The 14943-nt window shown below is 39.8% G+C and overlaps 2 protein-coding genes across 2 annotated transcripts in view; one reads left to right on the forward strand and one right to left on the reverse strand.

Annotated features, from left to right (window-relative positions):
• The window catches only part of ZDBF2 (zinc finger DBF-type containing 2), a 338913-nt gene that overhangs the window by 24235 nt on the left and 299735 nt on the right, over window positions 1-14943 (reverse strand). The gene's annotated exons all lie outside the window — the stretch shown is intronic.
• Window positions 12126-14943, forward strand: part of CMKLR2 (chemerin chemokine-like receptor 2) — a 19482-nt gene continuing 16664 nt past the window's right edge. The window contains exon 1 of the mRNA XM_014060949.2: window positions 12126-12297. The gene's annotated coding sequence lies outside the window, so the exon portion shown is untranslated. The remainder of the gene's footprint in view (window positions 12298-14943) is intronic.

Raw genomic sequence — 14943 nt, forward strand, 5'->3', positions numbered from 1 at the left:
CACTACTGAAGGTTTATGGCACTACTTCAAACAATTGGAGACATGCTAACATGTATGTTTCACACAAGTCAAAAAATCCATATATGAAAATTGCTTCATCTCTGTTCTCGATGTATTTTCCCATGGTTAACTGGTTTAGGATTTAACTAAATTGTCTCACCACACAATAATCAAACGTGCCCTGGCTCTTTACATAATAAAGCAACAAATTAGTATAGTATTTTAAGGTGTTTGTACGTAGAAAGCTTTTCTATAGAAAGCTCCATACAACTTATTTGTAGCCTGTTTATCTGATACAATTTCATACATGCTCATTTCTTCACGTGAACCCGAGTGGCTCCTATAAGTATCTACACGGAATAATTGGCGTATTAATGACATGTAAACCTACACAATGCCAAGATGCCATACAACCATACAATGCCAACAATACCTATGCCCAAGATTTGCCACCTTACCCACTGGAATGAAAGTCAACCGAAAGCACCTCTTTATGAAAGGGGCGCAGAAATAAATAGGAAAAAAGGGATGGAAATAGAAATTAGAATGATGGGAAGAGGGAGGGCTGAATTTTTTTTCAATATTGCACCAATTTCTAGATAAAAAGATTTGTTCATGATAACAGCTTAATTACATAAGCCTCCGTTAATATACCAAATATGCCAAAATTGATATATATATGTATATATATGTAGGTCTCTAGTTGTTCGGGTTTTCTCCTGCGTAGAATTGGAGATGTCTTGGCGACGTTTCGACGAAGTCTCATTCGTCATCTTCAGGCTGCTTCAGACTACTTCAGGTTTGGTGTTTCCAGGTGTTTCCAGGAGTACTACTCCTGGAAACACCAAACCTGAAGTAGTCTGAAGAAGCCTGAAGATGACGAATGAGACTTCGTTGAAACGTCGCCAAGACATCTCCAATTCTACGCAGGAGAAAACCCGAACAACTAGAGACCTACATACTAACACCCGCGAAAACTTCAGAAAACATATAGATAGATAGATAGATAGATAGATAGATAGATAGATAGATAGATAGATAGATAGATATAGATAGATATAGATATAGATAGATAGATATAGATATAGATATAGATAGAAATAGAAATATAGAAAGAAAGAAAGAAAGAAAGAAAGAAAGAAAGAAAGAAAGAAAGAAAGAAAGATAGATAGATAGATAGATAGATAGGTATAGATATAGATAGATCGCGTTATTATGCAGCTGAGCGTAAACCCAGGAGGCGCTTCTTCGGTTAGGTTATAGCTGTTTTATATGGCCTATTAAAACATTTAAATCCGTTCTGCGCTGAGCAGAAAGGTGGATTCAAAAACATAAACTGGCTGCTTCCAACTCTGTGAAACCTACTCAAGTTGAGTGGATTCTAGTATTCTGGTGAAATCATGGTTACAGGTTAGCCTTATTCAATAGAAAAATTAGATAATTAAATAGATAAAGGCCATTGCGAACACAGCCAATTCCCCCCTCCCCCAAAAAAGTTGGTGCAATCTACCGCAGAAGCTGCTGCTAAAGGGCCGCTGGGCTGGTTCTTCACGCGGCCTGCTAAGCCCCTTTGGCCGATCCCAACTGGCCAAAACTACACATTCAAGCCAAAATTGAATATTATGCAGCTGAGCGTAAACCCAGGAGGCGCTTCTTCTTCGGCCCAACGTCCCTAAAGCAGGAGCTGAGGGGAAATTGGGGGTCACGAAACGCCCCCACCCCACCCCACACACCCACCCCCCGCCCCACGGCGAGTATAACAACATCCACCTCAGGATCGCAACTCTCAGAGCAGCCGTTACACGGGGGGGGTGGGGGGCGGGGGTGAGTGGGGGGGTGGGGGGTGAAAGGGTGCGCGCGCGCGCTCCGGAAGCAGCCAAGAAGCCCCGCCCCCACTGGCGCGTGCACGGGAGGAAGCGGACAACGTCTGGGGGTGAGGGGTAACCTAACCGCCGCTTTTTTCCTTTCCTCTTACAACCACCGACCTCAAAATCGTCCTGCGGGTCCCTTCTATACGTTTGTTTCTTACCTCCATGGCGCTTCCCCCCTCCCCCTTCGCTCGATTCAAAAGTGTCAGGGTAAAAAAAGAAGAAGCACAACCGCAATTTCCTCTTCCGGGTTATCAGGAAGACAACCGCTCAATATTCCTAGAGAGGCGTAGAAAAGAACTAGAGAGAGAGAGAGAGAGAAATTGAGAGAGAGATACAGAAAGATGGATGGATGGATGGATGGATGGATGGATGGATGGATGGATAGATAGATAGATAGATAGATAGATAGATAGATAGATAGATAGATAGATAGATAGATAGATAGATAGATAGATAGATACAGAAAGAGAGAAATTGAGAGAGAGAGAGAGAGAGAGAGATAGATGAGAGAGAGAGAGTGAAATTGAGAGAGATACAGAAAGAGATAGATGGATGGATAGATAGATAGATAGATAGATAGATAGATAGATACAGAAAAAGAGAAATTGAGAGAGATAGATGATAGATAGAGAGAGAGAGAGAAAGAGAGAAATTGAGAGATACAGAAAGAGAGAGAGAGAGATAGATAGATGATAGATAAAGAGAGAAATTGAGAGAGAGATACAGATATAGATAGATAGATAAAGAGAGAAATTGAGAGATACAGATAGAGATAGATAGATAGATAGAGAAATTGAGAGAGAGATACAGATATAGATAGATAGATAGATAGATAGATAGATAGATAGATAGATAGATAGATAGATAGATAGATGATAGATAGATAGATACAGAAAGAGAGAAATTGAGAGAGAGATACAGATAGATAGATAGATGATAGAGAGAGAGAGAGAGAGCGGTGTGAGCGACCCTCCCAAGCTCTGTTTTTGCCTGTGACAGCCTCCTTCAGCACTCTGCCATCCGCCACTATGTATTTAATTCCTACAACACTTCCATTGTGATTGATTACATAAAAGCTTTTGACTATATAGAACCCAATAAGCTATGGAGGGGCTCTGCTTGATCTTGGTGCCACAATTCTGATCAGATTTATCAGATCACTGTACGCTGATCAGGAGACAATAGTGAGAACTCTTTATGGTGGCACATTGGTTCAGGATCAGTAAGGAAGTTAGACAGGGATGTATCTTATCACCATTTTTGTTCAATCTGTATGCACATTAATCCACCCAGTGTGAGAAAACATGCAGCGGGAAACAGAATGGCTTGCTAAACTTTTGAGTGGCATAAGTGTTTGGAAATTCTCCACTTTTCAGCTGTCACGTCAAGGAAGAGAAATTGAACACATGATGACACCATAAGCATTTCTTTTGAGATCACTCGTGACTTTGCTAAATCATGGGGACGGTCTCTGTAAATCATACAATATGCTTTTAAAATTTATCTAGGATTTCAAAAACTCTAGACTCTAGAGCAGAGTCTGTGACATATTGCAACTTTTTCCCCTTTGCTAAACCGGGGAATGTCAGCACATGACGCATCCCAGTCCATGGGCCGCAAGTTTGACCCCTCTGCTCTAGAGGAACTTAATTTCATCTTTTACAGCAAGAATTTACACTGCCTATAGAACTTTATGGCTAGTACAGAGGCAGAGAATGTGATATAAACAGTCCCTGTGTTAAGAGGTCTGACTTGCAGACCACTTATACTTGTAAATGGGCTGCTTATTACTAAAAATGATGGATGACAGCTGTCTGTATGCGGTATTGCGTATCAATACCGAGTGGCTGTTGTGTTTCCCTCCCAAGAATTTGGCTAGTATTCCATCACTCAGGCTGGGGGGTGAAATTTTATGCCCTCAGACAGGGTTCGCAATTTGGGAGTCCTCTTGGACCCACAGCTGACCTTAGAACATCATTTGTCAGCTGTGACCAGGGGGGCATTTGCCCAGGTTCGCCTGGTGCACCAATTGCGTCCCTACCTGAGCCGGGAGGCACTCGCAACAGTCACTCATGCCCTCGTGACCTCAAGACTGGACTACTGCAATGCGCTCTACATGGGGCAGTCCTTGAAGAGCATTCGGAGACTTCAGCTTGTCCAGAATGCAGCCGCACGAGCGATTGTGGGTGCACCTCGGTACACCTACGTTACACCTATCCTCCGTGAGCTGCACTGGTTACCGATTGGTCTCCGGATACGCTTCAAGGTGCTAGTTGTCACTTATAAAGCCCTTCATGGTATTGGACCTGGGTACTTGAGAGACCGCCTGCTGCCAATTACCTCCCAAAGACCCATTAGATCACACAGATTAGGCCTCCTCCGGGTTCCGTCTACTAGCCAATGTCATCTGGCCACTACCCGGGGGAGGGCCTTCTCTGTGGCGGCTCTGGCCCTTTGGAACGAGCTCCCCGCAGAGATTCGGACCCTCACCTCTCTCCGAAAAGCCGTTAAAACCTGGCTGTGTCGGCAGGCCTGGGGTCGATGAGTTCCCTTCCCCTCTCGAAACGTGTGGTTGTTGGTTGTTTTAAATGCCCTGTATTTTTTGTTGTAGTTTTTGTGTTTCCCTTCCCTTCCTTGGGTTTGTGCACCGCCCTGAGTCCCGCCAGGAATAGGGCGGCATATAAATAAAATGAACCTGAACCTGAACACCAACTCTTCTTTAGCTACGTCTGGTATACTCTGGGCTCATAACCAGTGTTAGGTAAGTTCCCCATTGGGAGAGCGAGTGCGTTCAGCGAAGCGTTGTGAGAGTTGTGTTGGAGAACACACAAACCAGCATACAGAGACACTGCAGTTTAAATAGGCTTTTACTTTCGTGGAAATAGAGGTATCAGAATCCATCAAACAGTCCAAGTCATACACGGATAAGACAATCAGTCATCAATGTCTTTCAGTTAAGGGATAATCCAAATAACATAGTCCAGTATCATATAATCAGTTCAGTATCCAAAGTTTGCTAGCAGTTGCAAAACGTACAATAGCTCACGGCACTTTCTAACAGCCAGCTTCCAAAACACTCAGATCAGATCAGCCCAGCATCTAAGGAACAGAGAGAGAGCTAACAGTCACTCTGGCTCCCTCTTATGGCCGATTGAGGAAAAACAGCAGCCAATCACATTTTACAGTATGCTTTAAAGAAACAGGTATAACATTGTTACATGACCTATATATTGCCAACCCAACCGTTAGATTATATTCCTAACAACGTTCTCCTTCCTCAAGCCAACGAACCATTGAAGCTGTGTATTTTTAATATGCAGTCTGTTTTCATGGTTCATGAAAACATGTGGTTTCAATGGTTTGTTAGCTGAATAGGCAGCCCATTCATAAATTCCAACATATCCAAATTTTAGTTAAAGGCAGACTTGGGGATGGATCTTGATCTTAACATAGGGACTGCCTGTATGTGTTCTGTGGTCGGATAAATAATCATATAAACAGAAAGGCGTCTTTTGCAATGGGCTTACTCTCCTGAGTGGAAGTTATTACAACACTTTACAAGAAAAAAGGGAAACTTAAATTCCTCCAAGCAAGGTAAAAGCTGTGGAAGGAGCTTTCCCATATGCAGTCCGTAAAGCCAGAATAATATTGGTCCCACTACGTAGCAAAAGCTAAATTACAGGCGATGTTCCAGTGCAGAGTGATTAGAACATTCAAAGAAATGACATAGGTCACAAACGCATAAATCTGAAATAGCTAAACAAAGCTACGAAAAGGATGATAAATCCTTTCTGTGGATGATCTGTGATTTGCAGATGCTTGAGTGGTCTTGCTGCTTGTTGTTACCAGTGGATTTGTCAGAATCACTGACATCTAGGTTATGTCAAAGTCATTACTGTACATTTAGTTATTTTTCTTTAAAAAATAAATTATCAAATGTCTGTGTTCTTATAGTGCCTAGTATCCATTTCAATATTCATAGATGATTACTTCAGTTATAGTCTTGCTGAGGCTGAACATGATTGCTCTGAACTCCTACAATCAGTGCATATCAGAAACGGAACTAAATCAAATATTTATGTTAGGAAAAGCTCAGATATCTAGGTTGTTATAGAAATAAACATAGAATGAGCCAAAAGACAAAGATATAGAAGTTATGTCAGGAATTAACCTCCCCAAATCTGTTGCTGAGCTAAGGAAACATGTAAACATGGTGCAATACTTTGGATGATTTTGTATTACAATTGGCAGAAGTCCTGCATTCGTTAAATGAAATGCTCAAAACAGACACTTATCTGTCACTAAGGACATGAATAAGTTGTTGTCAGGTGTATAAACAATGTTTAACCACATCCTCAGTTCTGGCACTTTGTGATGATCACTAGTGTATTGTGCGTGCTGATGCTGACAATTGTGTAATAAATGGAGTGTAAGAATTGCTTCAAGTTCACATATGAGAAATGAAGCCAATAGCATATTGTTCCCAAACAGTCAGATCCGGAAATATGATGCGTCCAAGTTCCAAAAACGTGACTCACATTAATGTTGCCACGTGGATGATTGATGGACTGAAGTTCTTCCAATTTTATGCAAACTATAGAGTTGTGCACATTTAAAATGATTTGAAAGAAGTGCAGTGCTTCTGTATTACTAATTAGACAGCTGTATCTTTTCCCAAATTTTTCTACTAGCTTGGAAAAAGAGGCAGATATGCTTACTATAATTAATAAGAGATCATTGCTGGACTTGAATTGAATTGAATTTATTATATTTCTATGCCGCCCTTTTCCCCGAAGGGGACTCAGGGCGGCTCACAACCCAAATCAAGGGGTGGGGGTACAAATAAGGAAAAAAAAACACGAACAAAACAATACCACAATATAAAAACAATCAACAACCACACCATTCGAGGGGGGACAAAAGCTCTTTAGCCCCAGGCCTGTCGGAACAGCCGGGTTTTAAGGGCTTTGCGGAAGGCCTGGAGGGTGGTGAGGGTCCGAATCTCCACGGGGAGTTCATTCCAGAGGGTCGGAGCAGCCACAGAGAAGGCTCTCCTCCGGGTAGTAGCCAGGCGACATTGGCCAGTAGATGGAATTCGGAGGAGGCCTAATCTGTGGGATCTAATCGGTAATATATCAAAGATTTTTTTTTCCAGATTATGATTTGTAAGCTCTTACTTCATTCATCCAAAACACTTGTTTGAACAGATAAAAAGACAGTAGATGACCAGGCAAAGAAGATCAAACAAATCTGGAAAGAGTATATTGAAATTCTGCACAGTAAAGATGTCAATATCCAAGACATCTTTAAAAGATACTCTCTATTTACTAAAATCTCTAGTGACATAATATGAAATGCAATCAGTACTCTGGGCATTCCAAGTTGAAAGCCCATAGGAATGGGTGGAATTTCTACAAAAGTGTGAACTGAAAAAGAATTAGTAACATTGGCTAACAGAATGATGCCAGCAAATCTGGAGAATAACATAATGGTCAAAATAGATTGGAAAAAAGTCAATCTATATATATAACAATACAGAAGAAAGAGAATTTAACAGAGTAAAACTACAGTATTCTTAATTTCACACATAAGCAATACATGGTTAGGATCATCCAATGCAGATTAGACAACTATATGGAAAGGGTTATGCTTGGGATGGCTTTAGAACAGGCCAAGGAAAGCAAGGGAAAAAAAAGAATGCCAAAAAGAAATCAGTGTGTGCTTACGGTAATTAATTATATAAAGGCTCGGGTCGTCGGAAAGGATTTGAAAGGTAAATAAAAATGTCAAATCCAGTCTAAACATCTGGTTGACTGTGCAACTAATCATAATAGTACACCACTGGAACCAGTTGAAAATGGAGTCTGAACAAGGTCTACATATGCACTTGTTAAGCTTGATAGCACATAAAGATTATAATTCGCCCCCACCCGAATGCTGAATGAATGTTGCTTATTTTTAATTACATGTTATGTTATATGTCATTGTATGTATCCCCTCCCATATAAGTTGTTAGCCACCCTGAGTCCCCTCAGGGAAAAGGGCGGCCTATAAATAAACTTATTCTATTCTATTCTATTCTATTCTATTCTATTCTATTCTATAATCAGGCAGATACTGTACTGGCCCCCTCCTCCGTCCAGTGATGAAAGCTGAGACATGCTTAATGAGAATGTCCTTTAATAACAAGACCAGACTCTCGGTGGCTGAAAGCCAAGTAAACAAACAGATAAGGATCTTGGCATCAAGTCTGACAAACCTTGGCAGCAATCCAGCCTGCCAAGTTAGTTTCTCTTTAGTCCAAGCGTTGACTTCTGCAAGAAGGCCGTTGCACAAGCAGTCTTTTTTATAGTCTGGAGAGGAGCCTAATGACCATCAGCTGAGCGTAATTGTAAATACATAATTATTCTTGACGCCGAGTAGCTCTTCGATGGCGTGCATCCCGGAACAACTCACTGTTGGTTTCTGGCTCACTCTCCCTTGTCTCCTCCCCACTGGTCCAAGGCTCAGGCGCCTCCTGGTGGCCAACCAGCCTCTCTGCGCCCTGCTCGGAGTCGGAACCCTGTCCAGGGTCCTCCACATCCTCCAGAGCCGACTCAGAGGGCCCCTCGCTGTCAGAGCGCCAGCAACACCTGCTGAGCCACAACAGTTATGTATTATAACATATATAACATTTTAACACATCATAAGTCTCTTTAAGCGCTATGATTCTATGAAATGTGATTGTGAGGTTATTTGCTTTTAATCCCAAATTACGCATGGGAGAAATTAAAGTATATATCTGATTGGCTGATTGGTTTATAAGATTTATAAACCACTCAAACATCTGATAAACAAACAGCAAGAGAAACATACAGTATTTGGCCCTCCAGATGTTGCTGGTGTATAATCCTCACCATTGGTTGAATCAGAATCCCCCCCATATCCAATCTAGGATATGTTACTCTATGGCTTGCTTTTCACGTCTTAGTAGACTGGTTTTTCTGCCAGCTATCCTTTATGACAGAAGCCACACCTCGCAGATGTTCCAGAAAATTATTCACAGCTTTAGTAATTTTTTTTGCAAGCCAAGTGAAAACATGCCTGGCATTAAATTGTGTTTTATGACACAGGAGAAAGCATTATCTGGAGATTTTTAAAATTACTTTCCATTTTACGTGGCCCTGGAGGTTAATTTGAGCTCTTAGGCCAGTATTTCAGCTGCAAATGTCTTAGCCCTGCTTCTTTAGATATACAGATTACATGCCAGGCAGTTTAAAATTATAAGCAAAAGAAAAAAGAAAAACAAGTCCTTCAAGTTAATCTAAGCCATTAATTAACTGGATGAATGCTAAGAGTTAAAATGCCAGCAAACTGGCGCTTATGAGAGAGAAGCTTGAAGGAACTCCAAATCGGTGTTACGTGGTCATACTTTTGAAAGATAATTAGATTATCTTTTGATACTAAAGTGACGTGGAGACTACTTCTATATCTGTAACTCATTCACAACCTTGCTGTCTACATAGACCTGTGTCATGTTTCTAAATATTGAGACCAAGGACTGCAGAAGGTAAATTTGGGGACTAAAAGTTTGTACAAGGAAGCCTGGAGCCTGGCTGGGTGGGGTGGCCTTATAATGAATTGAGGATGGCACCTGGAGAATTGGATGGGGCGATGGGATTTCAGCTGTGGCAATAATTGGAAGGCAGCAAAGCAATACCAAAACACCCAATTTGCTCCTATCAAAAGGTCCTCCAGAGTTCTACTGGGAAACTGGTTTCCCTATGCTCTGTATTGTTGAAAGAAATGTCCTTCTGGGTTCGGCTCCAAGTGGGGGAAAAGACACTGGAGACATGGAGGCTGCTTGGAAAGATGGTTTTAATGGTGGACAGGACCACGTGGCTTGAGCCCTGAACAGAAAAGGTGATCACATGCTTCAATGTTGGTGGAGAAGAAGTGAAGGGCTGAGGGAGGGGCTTGCTAGGCTTTTTATAACCTGTTCAGTCCCACCTCTCTGTTTCCTGTTCCTGTGTAAGAAATGTATTCTGATTGGTTGTCAGACTCCCATGGGGCCATGCAGGGGCAACTCTCTAGGCTGTGTTTTGAATCCAGATTTGGTTGAGTTCTCAGATGCCATGTGGTCAGTTGGGGCCAATATTATCATGCTTTAATCCCATCCCCCTGGAGCTGAAGTGGAGAAGTCTTTATTATGTAAAGGGACTAGCTTGGCCTTCTTAATGGCCCATTGACAAAGTGGGGATGGACAGGAAGCTACAGGCAACCATTCTGTCTTTTAAAACATGTTTCTTTCTTTTCATATCCATAGAAATATTCTGCCTTTTCAATATTTCCTAGGATATTTCATTTTTCTGGGACAGGGCTGGATGATAACTTCCCACAGTGTTCCATTCAATATGACCATATTCAGACTAATGATTAGTCCATCAGTCCTTTATTTTGCTCCTTTAATTTGGTCAGATTTGCGTTCAGAATTAAAGCCATCCCATCTTAAATTATATCAATAATTTAAGACACAAGAATAAACGGAGTTTATGTTGTTAGCAAAAATGAAGATAACATTATCATCTCAATCAGCTGATATATAATTTCAAAATCAATTATGAATACATGTATATAAATCTGTAAGATGTATACTATTATATAAAATTACCCTTAATGCTAAATGGCTAAATATAGTTAAGATTTGATTAAGATAGTATATGTAAAGTCACTAAATTTCTAAAATATATAAATATTTCAAACCTAGTATTAAGGTGTGACTAAAACACTTCAGGGTAGAACTTTAGATAGCACATAGAAAGGGATGATAGGAAATCTAACGAATGGATGGTCATTGCCTTAATCAGCCTAATGGCTTCAATGCTTAAGAATGTACGTTGTGGCAAATAAGTATAATATGCTGTACAAAATAACATCTAACTTTGTAACTGTTTAAAGCCATCCTTGAGTAAAGTTTATATACACTATAACAATATTTTCTACTTTTAGCAATAGCAATAGCAGTTAGACTTATATACCGCTTCATAGGGCTTTCAGCCATCTCTAAGCGGTTTACAGAGTCAGCGTATCGCCCCCACAGTCTGGGTCCTCATTTCACCCACCTCGGAAGGATGGAAGGCTGAGTCAACCTTGAGCCGGTGAGATTTGAACAGCCAAACTGCTGAACTGCAGTCAGCTGAAGTAGCCTGCAGTGCTGCACTCTAACCACTGCGCCACCTCGGCTCTTTTAAAGAGAACTTAATTATACATGCCCACTCTCACTAATTAAGCGGTAAGAAGCTTCCAAGCTTCTGTGCTTTTTCTGTTTGAGCCTGGTTTCCTTTGAAATGAGGCTTAGGAGACCTAGTAGCAATAGCAATAGCAGTTAGACTTATATACTGCTGCATAGAGCTTTCAGCCCTCTCTAAGCGGTTTACAGAGAGTCAGCATATCGCCCCCACAGTCTGGGTCCTCATTTCACCCACCTCGGAAGGATGGAAGGCTGAGTCAACCTTGAGCCAGTGAGATTTGAACCGCTGAACTGCAGATAGCAGTCAGCTGAAGTGGCTGCAGTACTGCACCCTAACCACTGCGCCACCTCGGCTCATCCAAGTAGTAGTGTTTTGCAGAAGTTGTGCACATGAGGCTTTAGAAACACGGTCTGCCTTTTTATATGAGCAATTCCCTTTGAATGATATTTTGTGTTGAAATATTAGCGTGTGCTTTCTTGTATCAGGGTCATATAATATTTAACACCCTTTAAACTACGTATTTATAGTGACTGTAATAAGTTACAGATGAGAAAGTTCTGGGGCTTGAGATATACGGCTTTGTTAAAAGCCCTGCCATTGCCAGCAATGATATTTTGACTTCTTGATTTAAAAATGGAAGAAAGTCTTGTTGTTTACTTCTGATTTATTTTATAATGGAAGGTTCCCCAAGGCTTTTCAGAATCTCAGCCAACCACATTAAAAGCTGAATTTCATGAATTTGATGTTGATCCCAAATGATGCCATTTCCTTAGAGGGTGGTTGTTCTTGCATTTGTAGAACACAGTTTAGCAGAATTTACTATAGATTACAACAATTTTTTTTTTTTGAAAATGGTCAGTGGTGGCCAGGAACAAACACCTTGCAATGACCCACATTATTTCTGTAGATCAGATGGTTTCAATTAGTTAGCATTACATAAGAGCCAAGAATAGTGTCACTCAAATATTTGCCAAACTGATGATTTGTAAGATAGCCACACAACTTTTTTTTCTTTTATTCAGAATATAATATTGACTGCTTCAGCACTGTTTTTTCCTGAAGAGGCCACGGAAGAAGAAATTGAAATAATCCCTGCAACAAGTGCAAAAATTGTGTTCCCTTTATAGATGATGAAAAAATAATTAGAATAGCAGAAGAGGCTTAACTTTCTACCAAGGAGCCATCTGTTCTAATAGGTAAGTGGGTTTTAAATTTAATAAGTTTAACTTTAATATATGTTAATTTAGATTCTGTCCTCAGTAAGTATATTGCCCTGGGGGAACATAATCTTTTGATGTTTCGAGGTAGGGAGTAAATCACGTTGAGCAGAGTAAGACATATTTCTGAGTAAGCTTCTCGAGACACTACGAACTAAAGCAATCTCAGCTAAAATCTTAGATGTTTCTATTTAAAACCAATTTTCGCTGAAGTCAGTTGGAGTTGCTCCTGAATAAATATGTAAAGGATTGCAATTGAAAGATGTGGACATGTATTTGCATTCTTCTTTCCCTACTCTCTCTTCTATTGTCAACTTCTGAAGCCATAAATCTGTATTCTTTTATTTTAAAAGATGCTCTACTTGCCGGTATATAAACTTCATTTATGAAATGCTATGTTAGACCTTTTTGCTATTTTGATGCTACACACACAGTTTGAAAATCCTGCTATTACATGGTAACGATATGATTGATATTTGCATGCTGGGGGGGGGGGGGATAGTCTATACTGCAAATTTGGGACGTGACCTTTCTTTCCTGAAAAATTCACTGATTAATCAAAAACAATGTGGATTTATTCTTGGAAATGTATTTTCCTTTCATTATAAATGCACAGTTACTTCTGGAAAGATATAAATAATTGATAGCACCAACATTTTAAAAGTGATCTTTTCTAAATGATGCCTTTTTTTAAAATATCAGAGTTGGGTCTGTTTCTTTCCCTCACTCTCCTGTTTTCAGTGCTTCAGGTTTGGGGTTCACTGATCCAAGAGCCAATGTGGCGTAGTGGTTAGGGTGCAGTACTGCAGGCCACTTCAGCTGACTGCTATCTGCAGTTCGGCAGTTCAAATCTCACCGGCTCAAGGTTGACTCAGCCTTCCATCCTTCCGAGGTGGGTAAAACGAGGACCCAGATTGTTGGGGGCGATATGCTGACTCTGTAAACCGCTTAGAGAGGGCTGAAAGCCCTATGAAGCGGTATATAAGTCTAACTGCTATTGCTATTGCTATTGATCATGCAACCATTTGCCCCTTTTAGGACTTTGCAAAAGTTGTGACCCCATCTAAAAAGACATTGTAATATTACAGTAAATAGAATTTGCTGAAAGATCATGTTACCAACAATAGGATTTAAATGACAAACAAATGTTTAATGCATTTCGGTTTGCAATTTTCTTCCAGCTCAGTTTGCAGCCCTTATCATATTGAACATTTATCTTCTTTTAGCTAATATTTTCATTATTGGCAACTATGTTAACACTTGTGTTGCTTTTGCAATTTTTATTTAAAAATTAATTTATAGTGTTTTTTTTTATTTGTGTGTATATACATGTGTGTTCTAGTTAACTGAAAATAATACTATTTCTGCTTACATCTATGCAAGAGGATTATTGTAAACTTCTTGGAATGTGGTTATCGAGGTTGATAAAAATTTCTACCTTATCTTGCCAAGTGGGTGGATTGTGTAAAGACCAAAATCACTCTTTGTGCTTATCATATTAGAGGAGGCTTATTATTTCAAAATTGCATTTTAAACCTTAACACTGAAATCTCCCTAGCTGTATAGGTTGGTTTTTTTTAGCTACTTGGTATATTTAATTCTGTGTGGTTTTTTCTTATTTGATATATGGCTATATATAAAATAGAGCCTGGCTTTAATTACAGGATACTGAAGCGTTTTTGTATCATCTGAATCAACCTCTTGAAGGTTATTTTTGCTTGTCCATAATTGTTAGGATTGTGTAATTTGCCAACACCCACCCAATCCCAGGCGAATGCCAACTTTTGCCAAAAGAAAAAAGCTATCCAGATTTCTTTCTGGCAATGTAGCATGTTGTGAACTAAGAAGGGACAGTCTTCTGCTGTTGGAAGAAGTCTAACAGGAACGCATTTATTTTAAAACATTTTCCTGGCGTGATATCAAAGCAGGTATGTTTGAATTGTTTTTGCCCATGTTGTATGTCTCTCTGTGTTGAGTCATTCAGAAGGATCAAGCATATAGCTGCAGACTGATGTAGTTTAGACAGTGGATTATTTTTGTGCATAATATCCACAGACACATAACAAAGGAAATGACCAGAAAACGAAGAAAGAAATATATTCACAGAGGAGAGAGTTTTCTCCTGAATATACTTTTATCATAGATTCTAAAGAAAGCAACAGATCATCAGAGCTCTGGGAAAAGTAATCTCAACATTTGCAGAAATTGCACCAAGTTATATACATGTGGCTGTTTATATTGCTTTGGAAATTATGAGTTCTTTCATGTCTTGCCTTTGCTTGCTAATATATACATTATATTTTAAAAAAATCATATGTAGAACCAATGTTCTGTGTCTTATGGTCTTGAGATCAAGACTATTACATTGATCGTTTTCAATCTGTGAAGGGGGGGTATGCACTAGGGAATATTTTTGTAATTAGATCACATTTTTATGTATGCAGTACCATTTCAGAAGCAAAATATATAAATATTGCATTTACAGGAAATTTGTGAGGAATACTCCTGATTGTTAACGGTTGTGTCTGCAGCACAAAAAATATTATTATTTCTCAATGCTGAACTTTGATGAGATCTGTTTGAAACTGGGCTTCTTTGAAATTATAGTAACTGGAAAAAATATTT

Source organism: Thamnophis sirtalis, unplaced genomic scaffold, assembly GCF_051295495.1.
Source record: "Thamnophis sirtalis isolate CommonGarterSnake01/CBP01778 unplaced genomic scaffold, rThaSir2_p1.2 scaffold_1, whole genome shotgun sequence".
Taxonomy (NCBI): Eukaryota; Metazoa; Chordata; class Lepidosauria; order Squamata; family Natricidae; genus Thamnophis; species Thamnophis sirtalis.